Raw genomic sequence first — 24627 nt, forward strand, 5'->3', positions numbered from 1 at the left:
TTTAGGACTGCAACAGGGTCCATCGGCCTTATCACTCATGTCCTGGAATGTTAGGGGTTTGAACAACGACAGAAAGTGCAAGCAGGTCTTTAATTACATATCCAGGCATAGGATTGATATTGTCTTCCTACAGGAGACTCATCTGTCCTCAGACTCGGCTTCCAGGGTGGTCAGAGGGTGGGGCAGGCATCTCTTCTTTGCCAACTACAACAGATACTCCAGAGGAGTGGCGATCTGCGTCCACAAACGGCTCCCCTTTCACCCACATCACACTGTCCTCGATGCAGATGGCAGATATGTCATTGTCACAGGCACCCTGATGGGCCATAAGGTCACACTCATTGGGATATATGGTCCCAACACTGACACCCCCGCTTTCTTCAAAGATGTCCTGGTACACTTATTGGCTTCTGACCCAGGCTTGATACTGATGGGCGGGGATTTTAATCTCCTCTTGTATCCCCCGAGGGATAGCACGGCGACTACCCCAGACACGCGACCACACTCACGCCCCGTCCTGCGGGATATTTGCACCCACTTCTCCTTGGTCGATATTGAGGCACTACTGCACACGACTACACCGGCCTATTCCCACTATTCAGGATTTCATGACACCTGGACCAGAATTGACTACTGGCTGCTATCCCCGGAACTGGTTGGGTGGGTGACCGACCTGCTTACACTCCCGCGCACTCTATCATATCACTCTCCCGTTGTGCTTAAGCTTAAGATCCCGCTGGAGGGGGGCTATGAGAGGAAATGGCGCTTTCCTGGGAAGGCCCTACAGGACCCAGTTTTCACTGAGGAAATCAGGGAGGCCATAGTGGACTACTTTGAATTTAACACGGGCTGGGTGGACACTCAGGCTGTTCTCTGGGAGGGGTTTAAGGCGACCATCAGGGGGGTATGCATTGCTAAGCACACTGGACTGCTCAGGGAGGTGCGGGCCACCCTTTCACGCATAGAACGCGACACTGGACTCGGAGCAGCTTCACCTCCACACGGACGATAGAGAAAACAGGCGCTTGCAATTGCTGGTGGAGTTCAGGGAAGAGGCAGACAGAGAACTCCGTTTCTTGACAAGAGCTTACACTGCCAGACAATATGGAGAGGGGGATAGACCCGGCAAACTGCTCGCACACCTTCTCTGTCCCCCCCTGCTCGAACTCCTACATCACTGAACTTAGAGGGCAGGCGGGAGACGTAGTACACACCACATCTGAGATTTGCGCCACCTTCCTATCCTACTACACCGAGCTCTATACCTCCACCCTGACTGATGATGATGCGGAAAGGGGGGATTATCTGAATGAGATCGCCATGGTGTTTTTAGACAAATGGATGATTGCCTTTTTGGCAGATCCCATAATGGCGGACAGTGTAGAGGAAGCCATAAATTCTATGAAAAGCTCATCGGCGCCGGGACTGGATGGGTTTTCAGCAGATTTCTATAAGACTTACAAGGACCTACTGGTCCCCCGGCTGGTGGAGATGTACGCAGAGGCGCTGGAAACTGGCTGCCTTCCCCCCACTTTGAGAGAGGCAGTCATTGTGCTGCTGCCCAAGCCGGGCAAAGACACTACACTCTGTGAATCCTACCGCCCACTGTCCCTCCTTAACCTAGATTATAAGATCCTAGCAAAAGTTCTTGCCATACGACTTTCACTTCTGATGGACACCATCATCTTGCCAGCCCAGTCGGGCTTTATCCCCCACCGCTCCACGTCCCTCAACCTCCGCAACCTGTTCTCTGTTCTGCACCGGGTGGACCCCGACACACCAGCAGCTGCGATACTATTGGACGCCGAAAAAGCGTTCGACTCCCTAGAATGGCCTTTTCTGATGTCAGTGATGCGCCGCATGGGTATTCCAGAGTGCTTGGTCAACACGGTTGAACTGCTGTACACTTTACCTGTCGCCCGGCTCTGCCTCAACGGTACCCTCACTGCCCAATTCCGGCTGGCACGCGGTACGAGACAGGGTGCCCACTATCTCCCCTGTTATACATTCTCGCAATGGACCCATTGGTCCGACACTTCCAGGAGATGCATTTACACCGCGGCCTCCAATTTCGCACGGGTCCGCTTCTGGTCTCGCTGTATACGGACGATACCATTCTCTACGTTCGGCAACCACAAACCAACTTGGAGCCATTACTCCTAGAAATCACCCGTTTTGGGAAATTTTCAGTCCTTCGCATTAACTGGCACAAGTCGGTTATATTCCCACTAACGCCCAGTACCGCCGAATGGCCCAGCCCCTTCCCTCTCACATGGTGCCAAGACTCTGTAAAGTACCTTGGCGTCCATATGCATATGGAGACGGAGGCCATCCTCAGATTGAATTACGGCACGGCACTGGTGGCCTTGGAGGGACAGATTGAGAGATGGAACAGGCTCCCATTATCCATGGCTGGCCGCATCACCATCATCAAAATGATAGTCTTACCTAGGTTTCTGTTTTTGTTCAACAATATTCCTATACCCCTCACCAAGGTTTTCTTTGCACAGCTCCGCTCGTTGCTCCTGTCGCTGGTGTGGGGAAACAAGACCCCAAGGGTGGCATGGCAGGTGCTGACTCTCCCATATGAGCGAGGTGGGCTGGGCGTCCCTGACTTTTACCTTTATTTTCTTGTGGCACAGTTTTCATACGCTTACCCATGGTTCCACTCTGACGCTAGGATACCATACCTGAAACCTGAGGCCGATTTGGTGTTGCCTGGTTCTTTGTCTACTACGCTGCCGTCGGGCTTCCCGAGAGACCCAAAGGACATCCAAACGGTGTCTGCTACGTGCTGGGCGGGGGGGAGGTTGAGCCGTTTGGTCGACCTCCCACAACTGTATTCTCCGGCCCTTCCGCTACCGAACGCCACTTGGTTCCCGATAACTGGAGAGACGGTGGTGCGTCACACGATGACCAAGTTTCGCATAACCTCGATCGGAGATCTATTCCCGGAAGGGCACGCTTTTACATTGACTGAAGACCTCAGATTTACTGACAGGACATTCATGGACTCGTTTGTCCTTACCAGACTACGCTCTTTACTGCGCGCTTCCTTCTCGTCGTTTCCCCTCCCCCCTGAGGAGATGACACCTCTTAACCTCATCATCCGGCGCCCTTCGAGTGCGCACCTGGTCTCCAAGTTGTACCGGATGTGCTGTGATCTCCTTCCCTCCCGCGACCAGGTGGTGAGTGCTGCCTGGGAGGCGGACCTAGGATACCCTATCTCAGACGACCAATGGTGCTGCAGAGCGACCAAACACGTTTCACTTAATAGTAAACACAAACTTTTACATTTCAAATTTTTACGCAGACTACTTCACGCCCGCGAGACTCCACAGAATAGACCCATCACGCCCTCACCTTTGTCCCAAATGCGGCGGCCAATTCGCTGACTTCGCACACCTCTCATGGTCCTGTCCCAGACTACATGATTATTGGTCCCAGATACACATGACACTTGGCAACATGCTCCGTTTAACGCTGGCCCCTATACCGGAAATAGCTCTTCTGGGATATGTTGCGGACTTTCCGAACACAGTGCGTAAGCTTGCGGCGCTGGGCTTTTTACTGGCCAAACGGGAGGTTGCGCTGAGATGGTGCGACCGCCGTCCTCCCCTTCACAGCTCTTGGCTCCGGAGCATGGCACATTGCAACCTCAACAGCACTGAATACTCTGAAATGGTCCCCTCCGCATCAAGGCCGGACGACATCTGGAGCCCGTACCGTACATACAGAGCAAGCACCATTGAGGTTACTCAAGATGCACCAACTCCCGCGAGGGCCCCGGAGGGCGTTGGCTGAGGCATGGAGATATGCCCGAGACTGACCACTGGTTGACGCGCACAGGATGTGTCCGCCCCTCCCCCCCCTCCCCCTTTTTTCCTTCCCCCTTTTTTTCTTTTCTGGTTGGGCGTCTTGTTACCCACGGAGGGCCATACATACACACATGGTTGCTGATGCAGAGTGGATGTGCGGCCCTGAGTGACCACGGTTGGCATCGACCCCGGACGAGGGTTCTCATTTCTTTACTTGTCATGCATCAGATGTAGGATTGATAGCTGATACCACTATTGACTGTGACTAAAGTGACACCTCATGCACCATCATGTTATATTGCAATTGTTCACTTATTGTTTATTTGGTATTTCTTTTTGGAAAAAGTACCTATCCGATAAACATGTTTCCTCCAACCGTTCCTGACAAAAAAGGTTCAACTGTCCAGATGGGTTAATTCGGCCTTACGAAATGTGCACTATCTGCTATGTACGTACATACTGAACGCCACCGGGCCCCCGGGCTGTCGGTATCATGGCTGTGTCCTCCCATCACTCGTCTAATCGTTGCCATTCCTTGACTGCTACCGGCCCCCGGGTTGTAGGTGCACTAGCTGTGTACACTGTGAAACTGGCAATAAACGGTTGAACACCCAAAAAAAAAAGTTAGCAATACCCGCGAGGATTATAATGCACTTAAGAGTATATAGCGTTATCATGGAACAGCTATAAGGACTTGGTTCCGCAAGTTGCAGACCGGCTCAGCTCATGCTAGAGCACCATCTCACATAATTCCAAGCACTCGGCCTTCAGGATTGATAAGGCCTGCCCTAGGAGTGACTGATAGGAATATATGTGTCCATTTTGGGGTTAGATATAGGTAACTCTATCTACAGCAAAGGGTGATTACACCACCTTGTCCCAGCTGTCTTACCAGCCAGTTGTGTCTGTTTAGATGGCCAGCCAGGGGTGGCAATAATACATGCTTCAGCCCCTGGTAAGACTTGGGTACACCTATGCCCTGGGTACCTAAGGTACACTAAACAGGGACTGCTAAGGTGGCCCAGTACCAATTGGTAAATGCACCTAAAGTACATGAATGTCAATTTAGAGAGAGAACAGCTAGGCTGTGGGTCTGATTAGCAGGCCCACAGCCAGGGTAAGTCGTAAACCAGTGAAGCAAAAAGCAAAAATCTGGTGTGACCATAGGATTGCAGACCCCACTCTCCTACACCTGTAATCATTCTTTCCAAACCCCAGCACTGCAGCTGAGAGGTCGCTACATTTGTTAGACCTTAAAAGGTGCTTAAAATTTTACATTGATAAGACCAAGACATTCAGAAAGTCTAATCAACTCTTCATAGCGTTCAGTAGGCCTAGGAAAGGTCTACCGCTTACCAGAATATATCCAGATAGAGCTCTTCAGCGATTACGTTCTGTCATGACCAAGCTGGACAGCCATTGCAGTCTAAAGTCAGAGCTCACTCTACAAGAGCTATGTCTACATCTATGGCACTCTTTGCAGGGGTGCCAGTCGTTGACATTTGCAGGGCGGCAACATGGAAGTCGCCGCATACCTTCACCAGGCATTACTGCCTGGACACAGAGCTGAGGAGGTATGTGGCAGTGGGAAAAGCAGTGTTACGCCATCTATTTCAGTAAGGTGAGCCTTCCTCCGTACCTCCATCCTTCTCTGATATGCACATTTCTATGCTGATGTTTATTGTTGACATTTATTGGTGGTTGATAGTCGCATGATATGTATTATCTAATGACTTGAATATGCTGTTCCATCAGAAATGTGCACTCTGCATTGCTTGCTACTCTGATTCAGGCATGTGAATCTATGAAATACACCCATAATACTGGATAAGAAATGCTTTACTTACCTGTAACTGCAGTTATCCAGTATTGGCGTCTTTCATAGATTCACATGCAACCCTCCCGCCTCCCCTGGAAGGACTCACCTAACTCTCTGTGTCACGCCTACTTAGCTTAGTGCATACGAAAATCTGAGGGACTGAGGCTCCTGCCAGGAAGGTTCTAGAGGGAGGTGATAGCTGATTGGCTCTTGTTTAGAGTTTGGTCCTTTTTACAAAAGGACATGGATATGTTACTAAGGTGAGGCCTTTAGGCCTACTATTCTCTATGTATGTCTATAGGACATTACTTTTCTATGTACCGGAGACTCCCGTCTCGATGACGGGGAATGATTCAGGCATGTGAATCTATGAAAGACACCAATACTGGATAACTGCAGTTACAGGTAAGTAACGCATTTCTTACCGTTCATGGCCACACTCAAACATGCTGGAAACATCAGTGAGTATTGTAATCCATCTGAAAGAGACACATTAGTGATAGATTCCTTACCTTAGAAGGTTGGATCCGGAAAGTTTTTCTGCTTAGCAGTACCTCTGCGCGCAAGTAGGTGGTGTCCTGCAGCTCCGCATCAGTCACTGGCGTCGTGGGCGCCGAGATGACGTCACGGAGAGTACTTAGGCGCCACCCATGCACGCTGACGTCGGTTCTATTCTTTTTCCGAGCCGAAAGCTCAGAACCGTATTGAGCACGTACCTCGGTCATTTTTTTTACCACTTTTTTGAGACTTTTTGTCTCCTTTTCTTGTCTCCTGGTGCACGTAGGGATGCCCAGCTTTAAGTCTTGTTGGTCGTGCCACAGTAATGACGGTGGCGGACCCCCCATGACTTCTGCCTCTACTGCCTGCAGCAGGACCATGACTCATGGGATTGTCGGGCCTGCCGTGCCATGGCCCCGAAGGCATTACGGGAGCAGTGCCGGAAGTTGCTGGAGGTCCGGCACTCCTCTCACTGCCGCTCCGGGTCTAGGGGCCGCTCGCAGGACCGCCGTCGCTCCTCTGACTCTTAAGTCTTCATCTTCAGATTCCGGTAAGCAACGCCATAAGAAGTGGAAGAATAGTGTTCACTCTCTGACGTCCCCCCGTCGCTCCCCGGAGGCGGACTCCTCTGGAGCCTGGGAGTTCCGCGGCCACCTGCTATACCCAGGTCCGTCGGCGACTCCCGAACAGGTGCAAGAATTTCTTGCTGCCATGTACCGCCTGTTTAGGCCTCGGGCTCCAGCCCCTGAGCCACTGGATCCAGCGCCCTCTGCTCTGGCCCCATAGGCGACAAAGTGCAGCACTGCTGGCTCTGGCCCCCGGCGCCGCCCCTGGCTCCGCCATATGCGCCACACTGGGTCATCAGGTGTGCCTGCAGAGGTTCATTGTATAGGTGCTGGTGCCTTCCCCCCCATGCATTCTTTCTCCGTCCCCTGGGCCTCCTCTCCCCCCACCCCCCTGCAGCGCCTTTGGTGGGCCTGGTACCGAAGCCCTCACTGTTGACACCACACTGCACACACCTGTCCCCACCCGCCTGACCTGAAAGCGCCATACGCACACACGCTCTTGTTATAACAAGTTTTTCCAGTCTCTAATTCCTACACCCTTTCAGATCGTTCTTGTTAATTGTTAGTTTCTGTCCCTAAACTTTGGATACGTATTGTATTGCCAATATATGCTGCCCATTTTGTGATGCTACCGGGGCATTGTTTCTGCTTCAAACTGAACAATTTTCTGATGTGTTATTGGAGACAGACACTTGTTTTTTCCACCATCCACACAAATTGTTATTTACTACTTCTTTTTTTCTTCTTTTGTTATGCCAGTAGCTTATGATGTTGCCATACAGTATTGCCTCGCTTACTTTACAGTTGCTTTTCAAGGATGTATTTCTTTCTGTTTATGGGCAATCACGGTGGCCAAGGCCTTGTCTATTGTACTACGGCGTACTTCTTCAATTCTTATATACGTGTATGGTTGTGATGTATACCAAAACATAAAATATGCAATAAACATATTCAAACAAAAATAGGCGCCACACTGGGTGCCGTTTATCCCAGCCCTGCCTCTGGACCCTTTTGTCCGGCCTGGGATCTGCGTTGGGATGCGGCTCCGGTGCTGCCCCGGCTGGTCCCCTCTCGGGCTCTGGCCCTACTGCCGTGGCCGGCTCCTTCTACCCCAGAGCCAGACGAGGACTGGGACGGCTCCGAGGACCACCTAGCGCGGCAGTGTGACTTCGAGCAGTATTGGGTGGATGACATTCAAGATGCTGGTGAACTTGATGTGTCTTCGGACCCGGGGTTTGCATCCCCTCCGCTTCGACTAGGCGTCATCGTTCGGCGCCTGGTGATCCTGCCTTCTTGACCACTCACCCCACGCCTGAGAGCATGGTCATTCAGGCCTCGACAACGCAGAGTGCCTTACCCTCGGGCTCCGCCGGATAAGAACTTTAAGAGGCTGGACCAATATGGCAAGAGGTTGTTCTCATCCAGTTTGGGGTTGAGATTGGTTAATACCTCCTGCTTATTGGGCCGTTACTCCAACGCAGTGTGGGATTTGGGGACAGAGGTTCTGCCTCAGTGCTCTCAGGATGTCCAGGCTGTCCTTTCCCAAGCGATTGTGGAGGGCAAGGATGCGGCGAAGTTTGCCATCAGGTGTGGTTTGGACACCGCTGATTCATTGGGCAGGGCGATTTCCACGACTGTGGCGTTGCGGCGCCACGCCTGGTTGTGATCCACTGGGTTCTCATCCGATGTCCAGAGCTCGCTTATCAACATGCCCTTTGATGGCTCCCGTCTCTTTGGCGACAAGGCGGACAATGCCCTGGAACGCTTTAAAGACTCGCACGCCTCGACCAAGTCTTTGGGTCTTTCCATGAAAGCCCCTGCCACGTCTGAGTTTCGTCCTTTCGTGGCAAGGGTAAGAGCACCCAAGCACGCTCCTCTGCTAAGCCTGTGCAGAACCAGCCCCAGCTTGGCCGCGGCCGTAGCTTTTGCAGGGGCAGGTCTGGTAGCCAGTGAGCGGGTCAGTCCACCTCCACCCCCGCTGCTTCTGCCTCTAAGCCTTCCTAATCCGAGCTTCAGGGAGCACCCCACACCAGTGGGTAGCAGGGTACTTCACCACCTCCGCCACTGGTGTGAAATTACCACTGGCAAGTGGGTGCTGCCGATCATCTGTCACGGTTACTCGCTCCCCTTTCTGTCCTCTCCTCCGGCCATGCATCCTTGGTACCACCGCATGTCGGGGGGTCATTTGGCTCTTCTCAGTCAGGAAGTCACGGCCTTCTTGGCCAAGGGAGCTATCGAGCGTGTTCTCGGTCAGGAAGTAGAGAGTGGTTGTTATTCCCACTATTGCCTGGTCCCTAAGAAGGACAAGGGGGCTTACGCCCCATCTTGAACCTCCAGGACGTCAATCACTTCCTCCCGAAGGAAAAGTTCAAGATGCTAACTCTGGCTCAGATCCTGGCTGCCCTGGAGATTGGATGGTGGTGTTGGACTTGCAGTACACCTATTTCCACATCCCCGTCCTGGCTGCCCACCGGCGCTACCTGCGGTTCACGGTAGGCCAGGAGCATTTTCAGTTTGCCCTGCTCCTCTTCGGCCTTACCAGTGCCCCTCAGGTGTTCACGAAGATGATGGCGGTGGTTGCAGCTTGTCTGCGCAGGTCAGGGGTGTCTTCCCCTACCTCGACGACTGGCTGTTGAAGGCGGGCTCGCCCCAAGCAGTCGTCACTCACCTCCAGACTACGGCCGACCTCCTGCATTTTCTGGGGTTCTCCATCAATGTGCCGAAGTCGCACCTGAGCCCCTCTCAGAAGCTCCCCTTCATCGGAGCGGTACTGGATTTGGCGCTGTTTCGGGTTAATCCTCCAGAACAGCGAGTCCGGGATATTCAGGCAATAATTCCACTCTTTCAGATTCTATCCCGGGTTTGTCAGGATTTGCCTCCAGGTCTGATGGCCACCTGCATCCTGCTGGTGACACATGCAAGGTAGCATATGCGTGCTCTGCAGTGGGACCTGAAGTTCTAGTGGGCACAGCATCAGGCAACCTGTCCGATTATGTCCAGATCACGGAGGGCGCTGCACGACAGTTACAGTGGTTGCTCATGAATCGCGATTGCATAGTGGCAGATCCCTCTCCCTTCCCCAATCGGAACACACAGTGGTGACGGATGCGTCCCTCCTGGGATAGGAAAGCCACTTGGGAGCGGCAGATATCAGAGGCCTCTTGTCTCCGTCGGAGTCCCGGCTCCATATCAACCTTCTGGAGCTGTGGGTGATCTGGCTTGCACTGAAGGCATTCCTTCTCTCTGTCCGGGGAAGTGTAGTGCAGGTGTTCACGGACAACACCACTGCCATGTGGTATTGCAACAAACAGGGCGGAGTGGGGTCCTGGACCCTATATCAGAAGGCTCTGCGCCTCTGGACATGGCTGGAACGTCAAGGCATTACCTTGGTGGTTCAACACCTGGCAGGTTCTCTGAACGCCAGGGAGGACGAACTCAGCCGCCGGTGCTTGATGGATCACGAATGGCGTCTAAACTCTGACGTGGCACAAGGTCTCTTTAAGCGGTGGGGAGAGCCTTGGTCAGAACTATTCGCCACCGAAGAGAACGCGCAATGTCATCCGTGCACGTTGGAGTTTCCAAAGCGGCACTTGCTCAGAGACGCTTTTCGTCGCGAGTGGAGCTGCGGTCTATTGTACACCTTTCCGCCTATACTTCTTCTGCCCAGAGTGTTGAAGAAGATCAGGCGCAACCGGGCCCAAGTCATCCTTGTGGCCCCGGACTGGGCTCGAAGAGTTTGGTATCCCGAGCTACTCAGTATGAGCATTGATCTGCCGATCCGTCTGCCTCTTCGGGAGGATCTTCTGTTGCAGCAGCAGGGGACGGTCCTCCACCCGAACCTGTCCAGCCTCCACCTCTGTGCTTGGAGATTGAACGGCGACAGTTAACACCTTTCGATCTTCCTCCCGAAGTCTGTGATGTAATTCTGGCAGCCAGGCGTCCCACCACCAAAATGGTATAAGCCTGCAGATGGAACAAGTTTGTGGCATGGAGCACAGCGAAGGCTGTGAATCCCCTTTCTGCCCCTCTTTCTGAGGTTCTTCTGTTCCTTCTCTCCTTGGCCCAGCAGGGCTCTGGGCACTGTCAAAGGTTATCTTTCAGCCATCTCTGCCTTTCTACGACTTCCAGATCAGCCTTCTCTTTTTAAGTCCCCGGTTGTTAACCGTTTTCTTAAAGGCATTACGCATAAGTTTCCACTGGTCCCCTTCATAATGCCTCAGTGGGACTTGAATCTTGTCTCGACTTATCTGATGTGCGCTCCCTTTGAGCCCCTTCATAACTGTCCCTTACGCCTTCTTACTCTCAAGACGGCTTTCGTGGTAGCTATCACCTCTGCCAGGAGAGTGAGTGAGCTCCAGGCTCTTTCTTCCAAACCTCCTTTTCTTTCTGTTCATCCAGACAAGGTGGTTCTCAGGACCCGTCCTTCTTTCTTGCCAAAGGTTGTCACACCCTTCCACATCTGGCAGACCATCACTTTGCCCACCTTCTTTCCGCCTCTGCATCCTTCAAGGGAAGAGGAGAGGCTCAACCATCTGGACCCAAAACGTGCACTCGCATTCTATCTGCAGCATACACAGCAGTTCCGAGTGGATGATCAACTCTTTGTTGGCTACGAGGGCGCCAAAAAAGGTAAGACGGTGCACAAACGGACAATGTACTTGTGGGTCGTTCTGTGCATCAAAGCATGTTACTCCTTGGCCAAGAAGGAGCCTCCTGTAGGGCTGCGTGCCCATATGACCAGGGCAACTGCAGCCACTACTGCCTTGGGACGCGATGTCCCCTTGCAGGATATTTGTCAGGCAGCTACGTGGGCCTCGTTGCACACGTTTGCAAAGCACTACTGCCTTGACAGTCCGGTCCGGAGAGACTGCTTCTTTGGCCGTTCTGTGCTCCGTGACTTTCTGGTGTAATCTTGTTCGCAGACCCTCCACGGTGGTTGGTATTGCTGGGGTATCTATTCTAAGGTAAGGAATCTATCACTAACATGTCTCTTAAAGATGCACAAGTTACTTACTTGTGTAACGATATATCTGTAAGAGACATTAGTTAGTGATGGATCCCTTACCGCACACCCTTCCTCCCCGTTCTGTGAACTGATTACTAGGGTTAAGGTCATCCCCTTTTAGGGCCCTAGTTTTATGCACCAACTGTTGGTATCTGGCATGGCTGTGTTTTGGCGCGGAATAGTTGTGTACTGAACTGACATCCGTGCATGGGTGGCGCCCAAGTACTCTCCGTGATGTCATTTCGGCGCCCACGACGCCAGTGATGGACGCAGAGCCACAAGACACCACCTACTGGCATGCAGAGTTACTGCTGAGCAGATAAACTTTCCGGATCCAGCCTGACGCCTGGGGATAGTCTAAGGTAAGGAATCTATCACTAACTAATGTCTCTTACAGATATATCATGACACAAGAAAGTAACTTGTGCTTCAGTGCATAATGCTTTCTTGACTTCCAAGAAGGAGGATCGCTGTCACTGCACATCGATGGTATAGTCAGGAAACAGCATCACGCTACTATTATCCACCTTGAAGGGGCCCACGGTGCGTGCCTTATTCAATAGCAGATCTCTCTCCTGTAGTGGAGCAAGCGTGCTACCACAGGCCTGGGTGGCCTCCCAGGGGTTACCGGACACGTCTCCACCCTATGTGCCCTCTCCAAGGTATCGAAAGGGGACAATCCCTCTGGGGCAACTTCTGACCTCAACCAGGCCTCCAGATAGTCCATCATACTGGCTCCCTCCACTTCTTCAGGCAGCCTAACCACCTGTATGTTGTTCTTCTGTTCCGCCCTTCAGCATCCTCCGCTCTCTTTTCCAAAGTTTGCAAGCGATGATGCACTTCTCCCATCTGTGTCTCCAAGCGCCTTGTGTGCTGGATCCAGAAATTCCAAAGTGACTTCAGTTTGTTTTACCCGGTCCGCCAGTTTTGGATGGTCTGCTCGGAGAAGGCCCAGCCCCACTGACACCTGTGCTATGTCCTGCTGGAGGGCATCTCTAGTGTCCGCGATGGCTTTAGCTGCTATGCCATCCCCTCAGGTTGCGACTTCAACGCCTCCGTCTTCCAGTGATCCATCGCCTCCTCTTCTTGTTCTGGGGGCGCACCCCCCTGCTTGCCCTGCGGCTTTCCCATTATCATCCTCTCCACAGGCCTAGTGACCACGTCGGCTTCCTACCGTCTCTCCTCCAGTCCTCAGCTCTGCCACAAATACTGCACAATGTTCCTTGTTGCAAGGCATCCTCTTCGTACTTCTCAGTAGAGGCGAGCAGCCCGCATCCCGCTCAGCTCACAGTCCCAGTCAGGGGAGATCCTCTTCACAACTCACTCAGTCCACCCCCGCCGCGCACCGGGGCCCCACACTGTGCCTCTTTACCTGCTGCAGTTGCTCCGGGCGCCCCGCACATCACAGGGAGAAGGGGACGGGAGTGGGGGTAAGCTCCGTAGTCCTCTGCCGCTGCTCCAGGAGCACCGCCGCAGCACTGTTCTAGGCCCGCATCACAGTCTCCTCCGCCAGTCAATCGACAGCAGCAGTCCGACCTCCTGCTCCGCTCACTTCGGCTGTACCCGGCGCCATTTTGAGCGACCGGGTGTAGGAGAGTAGGGTCTGCTTTCCTATGGTCGCCCCATTTTTTGCTTTTTGCTTCACTGCTTTTCGACTTAATGTGGCTGTGGGCCTGCTAATCAGACCCACAGCCCTGCTGTTCTCTCTAAATTCACACCATGTACTTTAGGTACATCACCAATTGGGATTGGGTCACCTTATGAGCCCCTGTACAGTGTACTATAGGTACCCAGGGCATAGGTGCATCCAAGGCCTACCAGGGGCTGCAGCATATCTTTTGCCACCCCTGGCTGGCCATCCAAACTGACACAACTGGCTGATGACTCAGCTGGGGCAAAGTCGTCTAATCACCCCTTGCTTAGATATAGTATACCTATGTCTAACCTTATATCTGGACACATATACACCTATAAGTCACTCCTATGGCAGGCCTTAACAATCCTGGAGGCAGAGTGCTTGGTTTTATGTGAGATGGTGCTCTAGCATGAGCTGAGCCGGTCTGCAGCTTTCGGAACCATGTCCTTATAGCTGTTCTAGGATATTGCCATACCATATATATATATTTTTTGTACTTTATTTTTTCAATGTTCTTCTAGAAAGGTACAAAAACATACATTCAAGCATTGATCATAGGTTATTAGCACATTAATCATTGAATATATTCAGTAGTTGTGAAAGGTTGAAGCAGAGATCGGCGACAATGTAATCTATTCCTATATCCAATCATATCAATCTGGAGGTTGTAGTGGGATATCAACCATTCTTGGCCACTTCTGCATAAGTAATTTCCTGAACATAATTACAAGATAGGCATCGGAACACATTTACAATAGAGTTTCAATACATACCGTAGCACAGCTTAATAACCTTGGAATATTGCCATACCATATACTCTTAAGTGCATTATGTACCTCGCGGTCAGATGCTAACTCTGGTTTGGCTTTATCAAAACATGTCGTGTAAGCTGTCATACGCTTTGGAATACTACCCCCTTGCCAATTCTGGCGACGGGGGTAGCATTCCACCCTTCTAGTGGGGGAAAACATGTTACTTCCATTAATCCCGGTTAAAGTTAACAAGAGCCTCAGCATTACAAAATGGTTGCTGCTGCCACAGACACAAGTCTGACCTCCTGCTGCTGGGAGTCCTTCCAGCAAGGGTGGCTTGGACAATAGGTTTCCTGTCACAGGGAGGTGCTAGCACCACCCCAGACAGGAGATAGTGGATTGGGGCAGGGAGGGCGGAATGAAAGGAGACACTGCCTGGGGCACACAAGGTGTCCCATGCATAGGCCAGTTCAAACCGGTGCTGGGGCACTCCAGCCCCAGTTCTGGCGCGAAACTGGACAAAGGGAAAGGGGTGTAACCACCCCCTTCCTAGGTCCCACCCATAGGAGGGACCTAGCAGGTAATCCAGCCCCTAGATTTGGTATATAGGTAGGAGCTGAGTCCCAAGACTTTAGATAATCCTGACTGAAACACTGATATGAAACTCTGGACCCTTCGACATCCTACTCGACGTAGAAGACTGAAGATTCTCCCTTGTGGTCAAGGAGTGACCACCCTGTGCAAGCAGGCACCATCAAGCGCTCAACGGTTTGCTTTGTCGTTGCCCCCGCCGGAGCTTGAACACAGAGCCTGACAAGAACCGGACTTCCACACATCCAACACCCCGATCCACAGCAAAGCTGAGACCCGTGGAGGCGCGAGAGACGTGGGACCGGCCATCTTGGAAAGCCAGCAAATCGCTTTCCGTGCAGCTTCCGAGGCACCCTCGAAGTTGTGCATTGGGGATTGAGAAGCTCCAGCCCCGAGCATCCATTGCACCGAAGATCACCTCTCCACACTCACCGAGTGCAGCGTGGGGGCGCTTTTGCATTTTCCTGCTCGACACGTCTGTCCGGTCACTTGCCCGTTGTCTAGTGGCCTCTGCGACGACGAATCATTGAATTTTCAACGCTGGTCTGGTTGCTCCAGACTGGCCCTTGCTCCTCTGAAAAGGAGCAGCCCATCAGACCTTGCTGGTCTGATCCAGAAGCCATCTTCGATTCCTGCGTGGGTTGCATTTGCCTTGGCCTGTTGATTCCGAATCGAGAACCGACACCGCCAACAGCGAGAGCCTTCGTGGGACAGTCCGTATCCAGCTCCTGGTCGTCGTCGACACCTCCTGGTCCACGTGGCAGCAGAGACAAACTTCACGACAGCACCTGATCGCATCCCGACACTGCCTGGTTCCTTCCTGGTTCCATCCTGGTCACTGGCTAGTGACCCAGACTCTGTCCCCTCCACTTTCAGGTACTCTTCATCCTCGATCCGCCCTTGGATCCAACCGGACTCTTCTCTCCTGGTCGCCTGCAGCATCTTTTCTCCAAGGCTTCATAGAACTCCACGACGAAACCCGACACACTTTGACACCTATGTACCCGCTTCCTGTGGGTGAGGTAACGCGAGTACTACGGTGCTTCTGTAGAGATTTACACTTCTAGTGTACTAGTTTCAAGTGGTTAGTTTCTAGTCCAGTCGGAAGACTCCTAAAACTTTAACTTTCTATCTTTACGCACCCATTGACTTCTATGTGTATGTGTGCACGCGTGTGCATTTAGACACTGCACCCGCATCCCGTGGGCCTCCTGCTCCCTAACAACTGTTAGTCCAGTGTTGCCCCAGCGATTCCCAAGGCCCTAGGCTTTACCATTGTTCGTGACGTGGTTCTTATACCACTATTTTAGTATATGGTTTTACGGGCCACCAGGGCCTATCCATATTTGTGCAACTTTTGTATGTTATATTAAGTTACTTGTTATGCGCTTGTGCTCCTGTGCTCATAAAGAGTTCAGGGGGTTGTTTAGAAATAAATACATATATATTTTGAATATATAACCTGTGTGGTGTCCTTTCATTTGCTATTAAAAGGATTGCATATGGTAAAACAGCTGGGTTCACATGCCCTCTTGAGTTTAGCCTAAGACTGCTTTTGTCCATGCTACCCCTAGGATAGCTGGTCTATAAGGTTGACTTTACAACCATCACCATAAGGGTTGTTTGGACTGGTGCAAGGTGCTCACTAGAATAGTGAACATCATAAACCAGGCCAACTTCTCACACCGGGGTCCCGCTCTGATTCTGTCCCCGATCCTCGGCAGAGGTGTCGCTTCTGCCCAGACGTGGCGTTGGCACCTCCCGGATAGCACGGCACGCCACCAGATTTTAGCAGCAAAAGCGGCCCCCAAGCAGGATAAATGTCAGGGTTGGCGCGGAGCTCTCAGCTCACGCGACCATCCGCATCGGCTCCTTAGCCACGCCCCATCATGTCCTTTTGATGATGGAAGGGACTCCGTTTTGGTTTTTTCCTGTGCCACATGAAGTTTCTTTGCACCAACCTTCATCAGGTGTGTAATTTTGCCTCGCCCCCAAGCATGACTCGGCCATCTGCGAGGCCTGCCGCTCCTTAAGATCCAAGATGACTCTTCGTGATCGATGGTCTCGATGTCTCAAGATGTACCAAAGGAGCGTATATGACACACCAGAGCAGGGGACCTCCAGGCGGATATCCAGGCACAGGTGTCTGCAGCAGATGAAGAGACCTTCTCCGACAATGATCGCTCCTGCTCTGATATTGAGCAGCAAGAACTGCCTCCAGCTCAACTTGCCGTGAGTACTGTGCCCCCAACACCTCTGCATCAACTCCAGCAAACCACAACAAAGGGTCTACAGCCTGTCCCAGAGAGACTTAAAACTAATTCTGGGCCACCACTTTCTTCAGGCCATGGTTGGCACCGACTCACTACTTTGGATATGCCCCAGCTCTGCGCCGGAAACATCCCAGAAGGAGCCCGCTCCTTTCTCAGAGTGAAGTTGACTTTCAGAGCAGAAATCTTTTGCATCTAAATCTTTAGCATCGAAACACTGGCAAATATTGGTACAGAAACCAGCTGCCTCAGGTCCCAAGACTTCGGCATCGAAAACATCAACATCGGAGCCAAAAAACGTTCCTCCACCCAGCCCCCTCCGACCACATACACACCCAATCCAAACCACACGAGGTGGAGACTGTGAAAACTTAAAGAACAACTTAACAAAAGCACATCATGATGCATCATGACACTGGATGTATCCTATCAAGATCCCCCACCCCCAACACACTGTTGCCCAACCCTCCAAGAGTCAGCTTACCTTTGCAGAAGCATTGGATGTTTCAGTTCTAGCCAGGTACAGAAAGAAGATAGACAAGTCCTGTACATATCAGCCTGCCATTTCATACACCCTCACCAGCTTCACCAGTTGCTCCTGCAACATATTCCCCTTGAAGGGTCGCTACATTCCTACATGGAGTGGAGGTGATATGCACACCTCCGATATCCCACCACGGGATAACCCCAATCTGTATTCTGCCAACCCATCTCCCCTGACGACACTACCACCTACCTGATTTAATGGATAATGATTGAACACAGTCTGAAGGTCGCAGCTAGTATGATTTCTGATGGATACATCTGCCAGTGGATTCCTCACCTTTAGAATATCCCCCTGCGTCAGCAAAGTTGGGAAAATTCTTCTGTAGCAGGCAGGCGTGGACAACGTCACAGGAGCGCGGCATCGCGCGCGACTCCGCTGACGTCACTGACTCCATAATAGGCCTACGTCGGCGTGATGACATCAGTTCCCTTTTTTCCACGTCGTCGACGCTAACGGTTTAGAGGGATCTTCTGTTGCATTGATAGTAACTTTGTATTTCTGTATCTTTCCGGTGTCAGTGTCTTCTGTCGTGATGTCGTCTAAGAAGACTGGTATTAAGCCGTGTGGTGAATGCGGAAAAATGATGTCCATCACAGATCCGCATGAGGAATGTATATGGTGCCTGAGTTCAGATCACAACGTCCAGGGTTGTCGATCCTGTTTAAAAATGAATCCGAAGGCTCTTCGTGAACGTGAGGCTAAACTCCTGGTTGCCAAGTTAAAAGGTAAAGAGGCCAAGAAGAGTTCGAGGCGCTCGAAGTCGAGATCGAGGTCCAGGTCGAGGTCGGCTTCGAAGTCAACTTCGGGACATGCTTCCAGGTCATCGAAGAAAAAACATAAGACGAGGAAGCATGGATCAAGGCACCATTCGGGAAAGGAGTCGGATTCAAGAGCAAAGTCGTCTGGTAGACGGCATAGTAAGGACATGGTTTCTCCCTCTCCGGTACAGAATCCTGAAGGTGAGGCCTTACCATTAGAGTCGCCGGAGCATTCACCGGCTCCGGTGTCAAATCCATCTCCGACTCCATCTCAGTCTCCGGGACATGAAGAGGAAGACTCGGCGACTCCGGTTCACCAGCCCGAGGAACAAGAGGAATCTATTCCGTGCAGCCTCCCCAGGAGCAGCCGGTGGGTTCTTATCCTCTTTTTCCGGGTCCAGGACAGGACCCTTCGCATTTTTTAAATGCCATGAATGGTGTTTATGCGAGAGCCATGTACCCCTCTGGAGCACTGGCTGGTCCCATGGGTCCGTTGGCATATAATTTGGGGGTTCCCAAGCTTATGCTCCGGCGCCGTTCTTGCCGGCACCGACTCCACCTTGGCATCTCTCGGCGCCGCCGAGGTCATCGACGCCGTTTACACTCCGGACCGACCTCGAGATCTTCCAACTCTAAGATCGACGCCGGCTCCAGCTCCACGTTCGATGCCGGCTCCGGCGCCATCGGAGTCGATTCCGGATCCGACGACGTCGCTTCGGAAGGAGAGGTCGCTGCATGAAGCCCAGCGCCTTTTGGAGGAGCAGAGTCCTAGGGAAGCAGAGTTTGAAGAGGGTGAGCTTCAAGAACCGGAGGATTATTTTGATGATTTAAGAGAGGCAAGTGGTCTAGAACGGTCTCCTGATTGGGAATTAGTTTCTGTGTCGGATGCTCCTTCTAAAGATGTGGCTCCCTACCATGTAGTTATTGAAAAGGCGGCGGATCTACTGAATTTGACTTTGCCCACTGCTGAGTTTAAATCGAAAATTCTAACTGAAGTCATCCATTCTCCATCTGTTGTTGAGCCTATACTTCCTTTTACTGATGCTCTAACGGATCCTATCTTGGAGGTATGGAGTAGGCCTCTTATGGCTCCTGCGGTATCTAAGGCCGTTGCAAGGCGTTATAGAGTGGCTCCTGGTGACCCTGAATTTTTGTCCACTCATTCCTTGCCAGAGAGTTTAGTGGTACAAGCTGCCTCTTCTAAAAGATCTGCAGGTGCTTTTCCCCAGGTACCTGGTGATAAGGATTCTAAAAAGCAGGACCAATCTGCAAAAAAAGTATTTTCATCAGGCAGCATGGCCCTTAAATCTACAAATGCCACTTGCCTACTGGGCCGTCATATCCATGCCTTGATGGATACTGTAAAACAATTCACTCCTAAACTTCCTGAAGAGGACAGAATGTTTTTTAATGAGGTGGTTGTTGACACGCTGGCTGCTGCTCGGCAGGTCATACAGAGCGGAATGGACATGGCTGACTCAGTTGCTAGAGTCATGGGCTCTTCGATTGCCACCAGAAGAGCTGCTTGGTTCTCATCCAGGGGATACTCATCAATAGTCATAATCTATGAATAATCCACGCCTATGTGCGGGTGTCAGGCTCGGCGTCGGTTCTCCTCGGGGCTGTGTCAAATAGCCTGTAACCTCCTCCACACAACTCTCCTAGAGTCTGAAGCAATAAACACAGACTACCAAGACAGTCCCGTGAGGGCGGGAAAGGAAGGGGACAGCGGGGAGATCTGAAATGACAAGGACAGAGATTTAGAAAACACCCCCCAAAACCCCACAATGGTCTCTTCTACGATTCTTCCTCACTCTTTCACAACATTTATCTAAACCCCTACTTGGAAAGGAAAATACAGCAGGCTTTGTATTTGGGAGGTTAGATATGGGTTGAGACCAGGGATGGCAACCAAATGTAATGACAAACACATAGGAACACGATGAGATTATAGTTTCATGTGAGGCTATGTTGGTCACCAATAATACATACTACATACCACTCTAATATTGTGTTCTTTCTAAGGTTGGACCAATCCCTCTGATCACGTACCCCTGAATCGTCTCCCCTGTGTTTTGGAAATAAAGCGTGGAAGAAATGTTGTATAAAGAAATCATAGAGGAAAACAGCAGGCAAGGTTAAATCACCCTTTCGAACGGTTTCCTGCCAACCTGATTTGTTCATCCAATCAGGAGGTGTTCTACGTCTTGCGACACCTCAAGTGCCTGAACACACAGTAACACTCTCAAAGAACAGTTTTTGCCCAAACCCCTCCGATATGGTTAATTAAGTAAAGAAAAGTACAAAGTGCTTGTTTGACCAATAGTTCTGTTCCGATCGGGTCGGACAGTTAACAGACTTCTCCCTGCAATGAGAAAGCGGAATGCTTTTCTCGTCCAACAGGGAGAGAGAGGCTCTTGTCTCAGAGAGGTTCTTCGTGAGACCTCGATTATACACGCAGCCGCGTGCACACTAGTTAAGGATCCAACAATTCCTTCACCCGACCAGAACGGGGTGAAAGAGACACAAATGTAGGAAAAGTCTCCAAACAGGAGCTTACCGCAACTCCACCATACCAACCAGCACGATGACTTGGCAAGAATTATCGGCACTGCTGGTGAGTCTTGGCTGAGTCTTATTTCCGGGTGTTTGCGTGACTGGCGTCGCTGCGTGATGTTGTCTCCCGGCATTCTGGGAAGTGTAGTCTGGCGTGTGCGATCGCCCTTTGTCCCGCAAAATGCGGACAGCGGCTCTCTACGGCTGCAACCCTGACAACGGGATCCCGGAGCATATAGAAAATACATATAAATATATATGTATATATGTGAAAACATATTTCTGATGGATACATCTGCCAGAGGATTCCTCACCTTGTGAATATCCCCCTGCGTCAGCAACATTCGGAAAAAAAATTGGTAGCACGCCGGCGTGGACGACGTCATAGGAGACCGACATCGAGCGTGACTCCGACTGACATCACTGACTCCTTATTAGGCCTACATCGACGTGATGATCAGTTCTCTTTTTTCCGTGTCGTCGACGCTAACGGTTTCAAGGGATGTTCTGTTGAGTTGATAGTAACTTTGTTACTATTGAGAGTTTTTCTGTATCTCTTCGTGTTGCTGTCTGCTGTCGTGATGTCGTCTAAGAAGACTGGGTTTAAGCCATGTGATTCATGCGGAAAGATGATGTCCATTACGGATCCGCATGGTGCCTGGGTTCAGATCACGACGACCAAGTTTGTCGATCCTATTTGAAGATGAACCCAAAGGCTCTTGGGGAGCGTGAAGCAAAACTTCTTGTTGCCAAATTGAAGGGTAAGGATGCCAGGAAGAGCTCGAGATCGAGACGCACGAAGTCAAAGTCGAGGTCCCGGTCGAGGTCGGCTTCGAAGTCGACTTTGGGACATTCTTCTAGATCGTCAAAGAAGAAGCATAAGAGAAGGAAGCATAGTTCAAGGCACCATTCCGGTAAGGAGTCGGATTCTAAAACAAAGTCGTCTTCTAGAAGACATCGTAAGGACATGGTATCTCCCTCTCCAGTTCAGAATCCTGAAGGTGAGGCCTCGCCTTTGGGGTCTCTGGAGCATTCACCGGCTCCGGTGTCGAATCCGTCTCCGGATCCTTCTCAATCTTCGGGACATGAAGAGGAAGAAGTTCCTGTTCCTCAGGACTCAACGACTCCGGTTCACCAACCCGAGGAACAAGTCAGGGCTCGACAAATCATAAAAAATGCTCTAGACCTGCAGGTCTAGTAAACTACAAAATCTCCTCGCCCTAACTTAAATAAACTTGACCTCAAACTCTGAAAACTGAGCAAATTGACAAGTTAACAAAATTTAAAAGCATTTTTATTGTTCATTTACTTTGTGAGCAATAGAGATGCCTTTAAATCTTCCTATCTTGTCACATTTCCTCTGCTTTCAGAGGCAGAGGTCAAGTGTCAATTTTGTATTCCTACTCGCCAGAAAGGGCGAGTAGGACCTAAAAATAGCTCGTCCTTAATCAATCTCACTCGCAAATGCGAGCGGTCGAGTGAATTTGTGGAGCCCTGCAAGTGGATTAAGAGGAGTCTACTCGGGAGCAGCTGGTGGGTTCGTATACTCCTTTCCCTGGTCCAGGATAGGACCCTTCGCATTTTTTGAACGCCATGTATGGTGTTTATGCGAGAGCCATGTACCCCTCTGGAGCACCGGTTGGTCCCATGGGTCCGTTGGCATACAATTTGGGGGTTCCCCAAGCCTATGCTCTGGCGCCATTCTTGCCGTTTGTCAGCTCCGGCCCCACCTTGACTTCTCTTGGCGCTGCCGAAGTCATCAACACCGATTACGGCTTCACCGGCTCCGGAACGACCTCAAAGTGCAACTCGAAGTTCGGCTCCGGCTCCATGTTTGACGCCGGCTCCGGCTTCACATTCGACGCTGGCTCTGGTTCCTTCGGAGTCGATTCCAGATCTGACGATGTCGATTCGAATTGAGTCGTTGGAGGAAAAGAGTTATGGGGAAGCTGAAATTGAAGGAGAGCTTCAAGATCAGGATGATTATTTTGACTAACTTCGAGATGCAAGTGGTCTTGAACTGTCTCCTGATTGGGAGTTGACAACTGTGTCTGATGCTCCTTCTAAAGATGTGGCTCCCTACCATGTGGTAATTAAAAAGGCTGCAGATTTGTTGAATTTGACTTTGCCATCTGTCGAGTACAAGTCGAACATTCTAACTGAAGTCCTCCATTCTCCTTCATCTGTAGTTGAGCCTATTCTTCCTTTTACTGAGGCTCTAACGGATCCCATCCTGGAGGTATGGAATAGACCACTTACGGCTCCTGCAGTTTCTAAGGCCGTTGCAAGGCGTTATAGAGTGGCTCCTGGCGACCCTGAATTTTTGTCTACTCATCCCTTACCAGAGAGTTTGGTTGTACAAGCTGCCTGCTGTAAAAGATCTGCAGGTGCTTTTCCCCAGGTACCCGGTGATAAGGATTCCAAAAAGCCGGACAAAAATGCAAAAAAGGTGTTTTCGTCAGGCAGTATGGCCTTAAAATCTACAAATGCCACTTGTTTACTGGGTCGATATATTCATGCTTTGATGGATACTGTTAAACAGCTGTCTCCAAAGCTTCCTGAGGAGGACAGAAAGAATTTTGATGAAGTGGTTTCTGACACGCAGGCTGCTGCTCGGCAGGTTATACAGAGTGGTATGGACACAGCGGATTTGGTGGCTAGAGTCATGGGGTCTTCGATTGCCACCAGAAGAGCTGCCTGGCTGAAGACTTCCGAGTTCTCTGCGGATGTTCAGGCTGCTTTGATGGATTTGACCTTTGATGGCTCAGGCCTTTTCGGTAAAAAAAACTGATGCTGCATTGGAGAGGTTCAAGGACAGCAGGGCTCCAGCCAGATCTTTAGGTTTGCAAACTAGAGGATCTGTGGGCAAAAGATATAGGGGCTTCGGAAGATCTTATTTTCGTCCCTACAAGCAATCTCAGCAACAGCTGCAGCAACAAAATCCGTTTTATAAATCTTACAGAGGAAAACAGAGGTTGTCCACGGGGACGTCAGGTCTCCTCTTCCTTTTCCTCTTCTTCTACCCAACCCCCTCCTACTACAGCAAAGCAGCCCTAGATCTGCCATTCCGGATCATGCGGGTCCTGTAGGGGGTTGGCTTACGTATTTTCTACGGGATTGAGAATTGGTCACGTCGGACCTTTGGGTTCTCAATCTTGTGGAGAATTGGGTATGCACTTCCCTTTAGGGAATTCCCTCTGAATTACCTTCCTTACCAAGGGTTTTGCTCAGAGGACCACCTGCTTCTTCTGCAGGAGGAAGTCCTGGCATTGTTGAGAAAGGGTGCGATAGAGGTGGTTCCGGAGCAGGAAAGGGGTCAGGGATGTTACTCCCGGTATTTCCTGATCCCCAAGAAGGATGGCAGACTTGTCCAATCCTGGATCTCAGGATCTTGAACCTTTACCTGAAGCAGGAGAAGTTAAAGATGCTCACCCTTGCGCAGGTTCTTAAAGCGCTGCTGGAAGAAGACTGGATGGTGTCAATCGACTTGCAGGATGCATATTTCCACATCCCAATCCTGAAGTCGCACAGGAAGTATCTCCGTTTTACGGTGGGATCGCAGCATTACCAGTTTGCGGTCCTTCTGTTTGGTTTTACTACTGCGCCTCGAGTCTTCACCAAGGTGATGGTTGTGGTGGCGGTGTGAGAAGTTGGCCTGATATATGATGCTCACTAGTTCTAGTGATCACCTTGTATCAGTCCAAACAGCCCTTATGGTGATTGGTTGTAAGTCAACCTTATAGACCAGCTATCCTAATGGTAGCATGGACAAAGCAGTCTTAGGCTAAACTCTTTTGGCATGTGAAGCCAG

The 24627-nt window shown here is 51.0% G+C and overlaps 1 protein-coding gene across 13 annotated transcripts in view; it reads left to right on the forward strand.

Annotated features, from left to right (window-relative positions):
* Nucleotides 1–24627, forward strand: part of TDRD6 (tudor domain containing 6) — a 2679339-nt gene that overhangs the window by 2220760 nt on the left and 433952 nt on the right. The gene's annotated exons all lie outside the window — the stretch shown is intronic.

This window comes from Lissotriton helveticus, chromosome 6, assembly GCF_964261635.1.
Source record: "Lissotriton helveticus chromosome 6, aLisHel1.1, whole genome shotgun sequence".
NCBI lineage: Eukaryota > Metazoa > Chordata > Amphibia > Caudata > Salamandridae > Lissotriton > Lissotriton helveticus.